Below are 11378 nucleotides of genomic sequence, written 5' to 3'. Positions count from 1 at the left end.
AAAAAAAAAAACAAAAAACAAAAAAAAGCATCCTCATTTTTTAGGTGCTTGATAGATGTGAAAAAAATTTTAAAAATCACAACTTTTTGCATGACTTTATAATACATTTCCAGATCATCAACTAATAAAACACATAGACACAATCATAACTTTATATTGCTAATATGTAAATGAAAGCACCATTCCAATGAAAACAAAAAATTAAAAAGCTGCTAATGACCAAAATTTAATACAGATTTCCCCCCAACTGCCGAAAGTATGCCAGTCTGAATTCCTCAGAAAGAACACTTTGTCAAACATAAGCTACAGCTTAAACTGCAAACTCACCTAGGATTTCATTTTGTATAGTACCAGCAAGGAATCATGGGCTAGTCATCTACCATATTTGGGAAGCCAGGTCAAGAAACAGTTGATTGCTATTGGATCTGTTCATATATGCAGCAGAAATAGAATTATGTTACCACCTACTGCACTTTCTCAGACCAGAAGTATCAGTTATTCAATATACTAAAGTATATATGCAGAAAATGTAATGGAAATTTCCAGCATTGTCAGATAAAATGTAATGTTATGGTAATTCAATCTATGATATCAAACAGTAAATACTTTTGCAACCATATTTATTTCTAAGCTCTATAAAATCTAAAATTTGAGGTGTTGGTTGGAGAATTAAACAATGTTTGAAATTTTACATTTAGCTGTTGTATTCATGCTTCCAATTGTTTAAAAATTATTTTAGACATAAGAGAGTAAGAAATTATTTTTCTAATCCATGAAAGATTACACTGACAAATCCAGAATATAAGAACTACACAAAATCAAAACAGTGGGAAAATTATGTAAAGTGTATCACATTTATATACAAGTTACTTGCCCACATTATAGTTAAATGTATCATATTATATGTTTTTATGTTGAAATTTAATTTGTATTTATATAACTAAATGAAATATTAAATAAATGATGCATATAATTATGAAGAAAATTAGTAAAACTATGATGAATGTAATGTGACCACTAATTGATGTGATATAGCTCATGCTACACAATTATGTAACAAAGAGCTCAGTCACTGACTAAAAGTAATATCCATGTGCATATTTACTACTTTTACGGAGTTTCATTTTCCTGAAGCAAAATTAGATGGATTAAAAACAATCACATTTCCCCATAAATTGTGTATGGTTACTACTTCTGAATATCCAGTATATAATAATTACTATCGCATAAAATTTAAACCAAAAGTAAGTTATCCTATGATAAACAGCCACATTTAAGCTATTAATAACACCCAGCTTGTAGTGTATTGATAGCCTCCTATTTCTAAATCTTCACCAACTATAACTATATTATGTAACTTAACCATACCCTTTAAGGACTAAATTGTTCCCTAAATACAGTCATACATATAACTACAAAATTTAGGAAAATGTGTTGAACATTGCTACTAGTAAAAGGTAATAGAAGAAAGCATTGTTATTTCATATTTGCCATGGAAATCTCAATACATAAATGTATGAAAAGGAATTTTAAATTTTCCAATATGCTTTTCCCCAATAAAAAATTACATAATTTTATCTGGAAAGGGAAAATACTTGAAATATTCAACTGTAATGAAATGTTTGAAAACCTTCAAGGAGACAATATCTTTCACAGGCTGTATCGCCAACCAGGTTTTATCTGACAGAGCCAGCTGTTGCCTAGATACCTGCCTGGTTATATGGAGGAAGTCTTCAATTTTGGTAGAAGAGTTTAGTGTTTTAGGTTAAGGGCATGATTAAAAAGATAAGCAAATATATATATGTATATATACATGATATTTACATTACATTTGTAATATTTAATACATATTACAAATGTTATATATATATATATATGAGAGAGAGACAAGGACAGATACAAGGAACTCATTACAACAGTCTAAAAGGTAACTTGGACTTTTCTAAAACTTCATGAGTAAACAGTTGATTAATCAAATTAAGTATAACAAATAAACACCGAGAAAACAAAGGATAAAATAATACTAGTGTCCCTTTTCCTTTTCATTCCAATAATGAAAATAAAGCTATTTTACAGTTTTGAAGTTGTCAATAAATGCGGCACTTTGAAGTTATTTTTCTTCTATTTGTGTTTACTTTGAAATAACTTTAGAAGTCAGCATGCATGCTATTACCTGGTCCAACAGTTTACTAATCTCTTTGTTTCTATGCTTTTTATGAGATGATTATTTCTCAAAAATAACAGTATAGTAAGTTGCAAAACATAACCAGCACTTAAAGACTAATGCATTTTCTTAAAAAAGCAAAATCTTAGCCATTATTTCTTCCACATGATTAAAATCAATATGTGGAAGTATTCAACATTTTGTAATTCAAACTGTTCAAAGTAGAATGGCAAATAGAGTATCCCCAAATACTATACTTCCAGTCTTCCTGGTTTCATATAAATTTATTTTTCTTGTGGTCCATGCCATGGCACTACCTCCCTGGCTTCTTTATGGAGCCTTTGGAACTGTGTCTGGATGGCTGACACTATGATCCTTGCTGGCATTTGGAGTGGTCACTTCCATGACCTGCTCTTTCCCCACCAGCACGAGACCTACAATGAGGGTCCTGCTCCCAGGAGCCTTCTGCTGAAATGTAACCAAGTAAAACATCCTCTATTTATTTTAAGAATGATATTAAATCTGCCAAATTGAATGTCTACCACTATTTTGTGGAATGTTTTCCATTCAAACTCCAACATGATTAGCTTTTAACAGTAAAGTTAAGGAGGTAATTAACTGTTAGCTGTGCCATGGAAAATTATTTTAATACACATTAAAGTCTTTATACCAACACAATATGAAAATATAACCTATTTCCTGACTTCCTAAAGAGCATGTTCATTATTACATATTAATAATAACATTTATTTATGTAGGGTGGGAAACTTGTTATCCTATGTAGTAATGACTGCCTATCGGATTTTTTTTTTAAAGTATTATTCTTAATAGAAACTTTGAGCAGCACTTGTTGAAACTAATAGTGATAGCAAGGGCAGTGGCAGATTTTTAAGGAAAGGGGATGAGATAATATAGGTACTTAAACAAAATGACAAAACAGTTTTTCTCTTTTAAAATCAACTGATTTTCCAAAATGGCAAATAGTTGCTTTTTCTTCCTTCTGCCGAAAATATATAAATAATTGGTCCTGGAAGCATATGTTTAATCTCAGTGATGTTATTTTGCTTTCTCATGCTGTAAAATGGGTTTCTGTTGACATGAAGCAACCTAGAAAACCCAGGTTGTTTCTTCTTGAAGATTTTTTCCTCTAAGCCATGGGCAAAACCAATCTTGTCAGCACCTCCCAAAACATGTAAGAGGATCTGGAAATTTGCTTTGTGTTTTTCAGGTTTCATGACAGCTGAGTTCACAGTTTTTAAATTCTTTGGAAACAATGAATAGCTCATGGAGGAAAGACGGGAATTAGCATTTACGAAGTGCTTACTACATGCCAGGCACTGTGCTAGGCATTTTATATTTTTGTGAAGCCTGTTTTTTTTTTTAAGTATGAGTGATTTTTCCCTCACTATTTGTTCTGGAACCTGCCTCATTTTTCTAGCACCATCAAAGTCACTTCTAAACGGTGGATGGAGCAACGGGACATTAATGTCTCCTCATTGTATCATCATTTTGAAGCAAGGTGATAGCCCATAAAGTTAACAAAATCCAGAAAATGTATGATATTTGAAATGATACATACTGTTATATACCAAAATAATATATTCAATATGGAAGAGAAAAAAATCACTATATAGTAGCTGATTATCTCTGAGCACATACTGCAAGTTACTTGGCAGATTCAAAAATAAAAGCACATTAAATGGTCAATAGAGAAAAAATCCTTGAACTTGAAATGCTCAAATCAGGAGATATGGGATTTTCTCCTTACATCTTCAAAAGGTTAATTATTTTCCTAGAGATTATAAATATCCCAACTTATTCTTTATATTGAAAAGCAGAGTCCGAGTTTATGACAAACAATTATATGCATGTCTTGTTTCATAGTTATATCAATTTATTACATTTTACCTTTCTTAATTTCAGTTACCCAGTATGATGTGCTTTGTTTTTAATAGTTATTATACCATAAACACTTGATTTATTCACTGAGGAAATAATTATAGTAAAAGTGCACTCCACATTTCCTGATGCATTTGGATGTATAGTTTAAGTGTTCAGAATCAAGAAGTTCCATTATTATTAAAAAGGAATTGCCAGAGATTGGGGAGAGGGAGCCCCCAAACCTAATAACCTATAGAATTTTTTTCTTCCTTCAAGCAGCATTAACTTTTCTTCCTCCAGTCTCCCAAATCGGAAAGAAAAGAAAAGAAAAGAAAAGAAAAAGAGTAACATCTAAAGCTGTTTTAGACAGAAGGTCAGAATTCAAAGGATCAGTAACTTAATCCACTGTGCACTACAATCACATTGCTATTGGAAACACAACCAGAAGCACCATTATTCTAGAAGTTTTTATTAAGCAATGTCAATAGGTATACAACCTGGAGGTTTCTCTCTACTGTAAGGTTTATCTAGATTCATACTTGCAAGCGATCAAATTGCCTTGGGTCCTTGGGTTTTACTTTAGTATACTATGGTGTGAAGGAAAAAAAGTAGACTCTATAACACATACTAAGGAAAACAATAGCTTCAGTTTGTTCAAATACTTAAAACAGAATTCCTTTCTGCAACCCAAATGTAAGTACGATTAAACATTTTGTGGTCTTTAGATACTCATAATTAAGAGGAATGTTTGTTTTAGATGGTTTAATATTTGGGGTATTACACTGATTATTGAAATATGTGATTCATGTTCTTTCAAAAAATATAAACCTGGAAACTATCCTCTGCCTCTTTCAGGGATTATGTTTTAATATTATCAATGATCTGGTTTACCTGAAATACAGAGTAAAGCAAAGCTAAGGATCTGGGAATTTTGAGTTAGTATGTTTTAAATGTGGAAGATTCTTTAAAACAGCACCCTGGTTGATAGAGAGTACAGGCTGGTGGCTTGTTTTTTTAATCAATACAAGGAGAAACAAATAGTTTACCAAGAGGTCAGAGCGCCCATAGAGGAGCCCTCTGCTGCACGATTATCATTGACAACCTCTGCTGAAAGATCTGCAAGCCCCCATTAGCTTCAGCCTCTCGGGATTGCTGTTCACTTTCCTTCCTGTCCTTCCCTGAGAGGAGGATTTTCCCTGCTTGTAGAGAGTGGATGCAGGGGAATGGGTAAGGAGAAGGTGAAGGAGGGACAGGACAAAAACAAAGTGAAAAAACAAAAAAGAATTTGCTATTCAAAACAATGATCCAAAACCCCCAAGAATCCCAGCCTTTTAAAGAATGACAGCCTTTGACTTAGAAATTCTAAAGGAAAAAGACATTGTTTTCAGATATGCAGATTCTATGCATTTTAAATTTGCAGTATCGTCATAGTATACCTGTCTCTTTTAGGATACATTGTATTTGATAAACCTAAAAATGGACACAAATATGGATGACTGAAATCACCACAAATAAATGTATTCATGATTAATTATTGAAGACTATTAAACAGGAGGGACCACACCTTTAAGCTCTGTATTTAGAATTTTCCAAAATTATGCCTATTATCAACCCATGAATGACTTACATGTGAAAAGGAAAAAAAATTAGACATTTCACATTAAGATCTTCTTAAGGCTGGGTAAGGTGGCTCACCCCTGAAATCCCAGCACTTTGGGAGGTCGAGGCAGGCAGATCACAAGGTCAGGAGTTGGAGACCAGCCTGACCAACATTGTGAAACCTCATCTCTACTAAAATATAAAAAAAAAAAAAAATTAGCAGGGCATGGTGGCACACACCTGTAATCCCAGCTACTCAGGAGGCTGAGGCAGGAGAATTGCTTTAACCTGGGAGGCGGAGGTTGCAGTGAGCCCAGATCACGCCACTGCTCTTCAGCTTGGTGACAGAGCTAGACTCCATCTCAAAAAAAAAAACTTCTTAAAGCAATATATGGCAACCCTGATTTCCTATTCCATTTTTGTGTATTCTTGATTTTTATGTCTATCATTATTCAAGGTTGAAATGCTATTCTTTTCCTTAAGTGTGTAGAATTATTAACATCTCTCTATAGTCAAGGGTACTATTCACCAGATTAAAACAAATGCACCAGAGATTCAAGTGAATTCTAATTCTGGTCTCAACATGGGCTTTCTCTATGTCCTTTGTTGTCACAGTACTTATTCTCTCAATTTATAATTTATAACTAGCTGGCTATTAAATGGATGCAGTGGTACACACCTTACCAAAATGGTATGTGGATGAAAATGTTTACTGCTATGGTAAAGCTCCCATGGAGAAAAAAAATAGCAACAGAAAAGTTAATTTCAAATCAATTTAATTGAATGATTGTGGAATGAGTGCTTAAACAGGGCATAGTTTCCAGGGTTTAGCACATAGGAGGTGCTTGGTGAATGTTACTAAATTAATTAATACATGCACACAAGGCTACTTGAGGGAACATGGACCTGGTTTGTGAAAGAAAAATGATTTCCTTGAATTTCCTTTGCTTTCATTTTCTTTTTTCTTACAGATTGTTATATTTTCCTTCCACTGAAAACTTTAAAGCTGGACTGGCTAGGGCATTATCATTATAGGAATATTAATTTCATTTTATGTACAAAAATATTTAAAATAATTTATGGGACAAAATTGAGTCCTTAAAAACCGTACTAGGAATCTGCCATCCTGACAACAGGGAGCCACCAAATAGCAAGGAAATTAAGGAATTAGAACAGACTTGAAATCACTATATTCATATGATGTATGTATTTAAATGGAACAGGAAAAAGGAATAAAAAGTTCAGTTTTAGGCTAAAAAAAAGCCACCATCTACTGCATTCTAGCTATGTCATATTCTTCCCTAAGTATACTGTTATCTTAATACCAGTTCATATTTCCCTTTTAAATTCCTAACCAAAATAAACAGAAAAATTAATTTAAAAATGTAAAAGAGTACTCAATAGGATGAAAGTATATTTAAATAAACCCTACATGTCCTGCCTTTCAGAAATAGTTCATTGTAGGTGTGTCCACAACACCATCATTTTAAAATTTTGCAGCTTATAGATGGTTCAGAAATCTAACCAACAAAGTTAGTCAGCTGGTCTGTCAGCTAGTAATCAGTCACTCAATAAATATTTATCATGCATCTAGTATGTGCCAGGTACTATGGGCATAGATGAAACAGTAAACAAGGCAGACAGAATTTCCACACTTAAGGAAATTATGTGTGCATAGAAGTGTAAATAAATGAAAAGATGGCTGACTGAACATATGCATTCATTTTTGCTTTCTCTATAAATCCCCCAGAGCACCAGTAAAGAGATTTTTTCTAAGACATAAATCCCCAAGAATGAAGAAAAGCAGGTAATAGGAAAACAGTAACACATTTTAATTAATTATTTGATTAATTTAGAGACAGGTTCTCACTCTGTCACCCAGACTGGGGTGCAGTGATGCAATCATAGCTGTCTGCATCCTTGACTTGGCAGGCTCAACCAATCCTCCTGCCTCAGCCTCTGAGTAGCTCAGACTACAGGCACTTGCCACCATGCCTAGCTATTTTTTTTTAAATTTTAATTTTAGGTAGATAGTCACTCTATTGCCCAGACAGGTCTCAAACTCCTGAGCTCAAGTGATGCTCCCACCTTGGCCTCCCAAAGGGCTGGGATTATAGGCATGAGACACTACACTCAGCCTTAACAAATTTTAAAAGTAGGGGAAAAAAATCTAAACCACGCAGAACATTAATAACTCACTTAGCAGATATGAGAAAGCTGAATCCTAAGTTGGCAGTAAGGAAAGCTGAAAAGCAATCCAGCTTACACCACCCAACTCCTCCCATCCCCAACATCTTAGCAATTGATGATACCAGGTACTTCTGCAAGTGAAGGTACAAGTATGGCTACCATAAGGCGGATTGGGTGCAAGTCAGTATAAGATGCAGAAAGACCCTTTTCTCCACTCTACATAGTCAGCTCTACATAGTCAGTAAAACAAGTAGACTATGGATTGTAGGAGAAGCCCTGGGGTGTGCTGAAGAAGCAGGCACCATTTTGATAACAGGCAGATTATATTGATAACAGGCAGATTATAAAACACTCATGCTGAATGCTGGGATAACTGCCCCTGCTCCCTTCCTCCCTTCCTCCATAACTTTTCCTCATTAGGGTTCCCAGAACACTGTCAGCCAGTGATCATCCAGGCAGGAGCCTGAATTGGTTTCACTAAGTATTCAGACCAGTCCCAAAGGAAAGATCTAAATCACTTATATCTGGGGACCTCCTAAGGAGAGAACTCAATCTGATCAATCCAAAGTAAAAACTACGGGCAACAAGTCATTTAACTAAAGTAAAAACCATGGGCAACAAGTCATTAACAAAGTTAATGCCCTACTCTTAAATATAAGCCAACAGTTAAGAATTATGAAGAGTCTGAGGAAAGCTTCTCAAGAAATGTAGAAACCAATGAAAAGAAAAGCAACTTGCAGGAAACAGAGATCAAAGAAAAGCAAATGTCAAAAAAACAAAAATAAACTCCCATTAATATGAAAAGAGAAATAAGAGAAGATACTGAAGCCATGAAACAAGATAAGAAAATAATAATTTTTTTTTTCTTTTAAAAGAACATCTAACAACAAAAAGGAGCCCTTGGAAATACAAAGTAAGATAACTGGAAAATAAAACTCAAAAAGATTTGAAAATAAAATTGTTGAATTCTCCCAGAGAAGAGAGTAAGAAGAGATGGAAAATAGAGAAGTATAGAAAATATAAGAAAATGAGAAGTTATAGTTCTGGTTGTCCAACACCCAGATAACTAGAGTTTCAGAAAGAGAAGAGGGACAATAAAGGCTAAAATTTAGGCCAATAATTCTAAGATACTTCCTAGGGCATGAGTTTTCAGACTGAAAGAGCTCAATGATTAACTAACAAAAAGAATAAAAACAATTCACACCAATGGATATTATTTGGAAATTTCAGAACACAAAAAAGATGGTCCCTACAAACTTCTAGAGAGAAAAAACAGACCACATACAAAGCCTAGGTCATGACTTGAGACTTCTCAATTGGAACATGTATTTCAGAAGGTAGTAAAGCAATGGCCTCAAATTCCTAGATGACAAATAATTCCCAGCCTACTAAACTTTATAAGTAGGAAAATTAAATATTTCAATTAAATTTAAAACATTTTCGGACAAGTGAATTCTCAAAAAGTTAACTTCCCAATCAGGTTGATTTCCCAATCCTTTCTCAGGAAGCTAACAGAGGGTGTGTTCCATTAAATTTAGGAAGCAAACTTCCTTTACAAACTAGATAATCCAAATACGAGAAAGATGAATATAATTTCTGGTGCTTATGGAAAAGGAAATTCTAGAATGATAGTTATGCCCTAGGCATGACAGTCCAGATTGGAGAAGGTCAGAAGGCTCCAGGAACACTTTCATGAAGATGAGGGAATTGATAAAATAACAGATACATCTGAACATATGCAAAGAAGAGGTAAACAAATAGGGAAGAGCACAGAATTGAATTATTAAAAGGACTCAACTTAATTCAACAACACATCAAAAAGATTATACACCATGACCAAGTGAGGGTTATCTCTATGATTCAAGGTTGGTTTAACATTTCAAATCAATAAATATGATACGCCACATTAAAAGAATGACACTTCAAAAGCACTGATCACCTCAACAGGTACAAGAATAACATTTAACAAAGTTCAACGTTCTTTCATGGTAAAAATTCTCAATGAAATAGGTATAGAAGGAAATTTCCTCAACATAATAAAGGCCATTTATAAAAGGCCTACAGCTAACATCATAATCAATGAAGAAAACCTAAAGGCTTTTCCTCTAAGATCTGGTACAAGGCAAGGATCCCCATTCTCACCATACCACCTCTGTTCAAAATAGTACTGGAAGTATTCACAAGAGCAGTCAGAGAATAAAGATAAATAGAGGGTATCAAACTTGGAAAAGAAGAAGTAAAAAGTATTTCTGTTTGCTGGTGATATGATGCTATATGTAGAAAACCCCTTAAAGACTCCACAAAAAAAGTTAGAACCAATCAATTAATTCAGTAAAGTGGTAGGACACAAAATCAGCAAGTAAATATCAGCTGCATTTTTTATGCTAATAATAATCTATTTGAAAAAGAAATCAAGAAAGCAATTTCATTTACAATAGCATCAAAAAGAATGAAATGCTTAGAAACAAATTTAACTAAGGAAGTAAAAGATCTGTACATTGAAAATTATATGAAATATTGATGAAAGAAATTAGGAAGACACAAATAAATGAAGAGGTATCTTGTGTTTGTGGATTGGAGGGATTAATATTGTTAAAATGTCCATACTACTCAAAGCAACTTACACATTCAATATGATTCCTGTCAAAATTGTAATGGCATTTTCCCCAGAAACAGTGAAAAACAATTCTAAAATTTATATAGAACCACAAAAGTCTCCAAATAGTCAAAACACTTTTGAGAAAGAAAAGCAAAGTTGGAGGCTTTGTCCTGATTTCAAAGTATATTGCAAAGTTATAATAATGAAAAGAACATGGTACTGGCCTGAAAACAGACACATAAACCAGTGGAACAGGATAGAAAGTCCAGAAATAAACCCAACCACATATGGTCAACTAATTTTCAACAAGACCACCAAAAAGACCAATAAGGAAAGGACAGTCTCTTCAATAAATGGTGCTGGGAAAGCTGGATATCCATATGCAAAAGAATAAAACTGAATTCTTATCTTAGACCAGACACACAAAAAAAACTCCAAATGGATTAAAGATCTAAATGTAAGACTTGATACCATACAAATCCTAGAAAAAAACAGTGGAAAAACTCCTTGACATCGGTCTTGGTGATGATTTTTTTGGAAAGGACAAAAAAGGCAAAGGCAATAAAAGCAAAAATAAACAAGTGGGACTGCATTAAACTAAAAGCTCTGCACAACAGATAAAACAATCAATAAAATGAAAAGGCAGCCTATGGATAGGGAGAAAATATTCACAAACCATATATCTGATAATTGGTTAATATCCAAAATATAAGAAGTTCACATAACTCAATAGGAAAATAACAAAGAACCCAATTAAAAAATGGGCAGAGGACCTAAGCAGACATTTTTCTGAAACAGACATACAAATGGCCAACATGTATATAAAATAATAAACATCACTAGTCATCAGGGAAATGCAAGTCAAAACCACAACAAGATATCACCTTACACCTGTTAGGACGTCTGTTACCAAAAAGTCAAGAAATAACAAGTGTCCAGTCCATG

The sequence above is a fragment of the Rhinopithecus bieti genome, unplaced genomic scaffold, assembly GCF_001698545.2.
Source record: "Rhinopithecus bieti isolate Rb0 unplaced genomic scaffold, ASM169854v2 scaffold_6536, whole genome shotgun sequence".
NCBI lineage: Eukaryota > Metazoa > Chordata > Mammalia > Primates > Cercopithecidae > Rhinopithecus > Rhinopithecus bieti.
The sequence above is the reverse complement of the archived record's forward strand: the minus strand, read 5'-3'. Positions refer to the sequence as shown.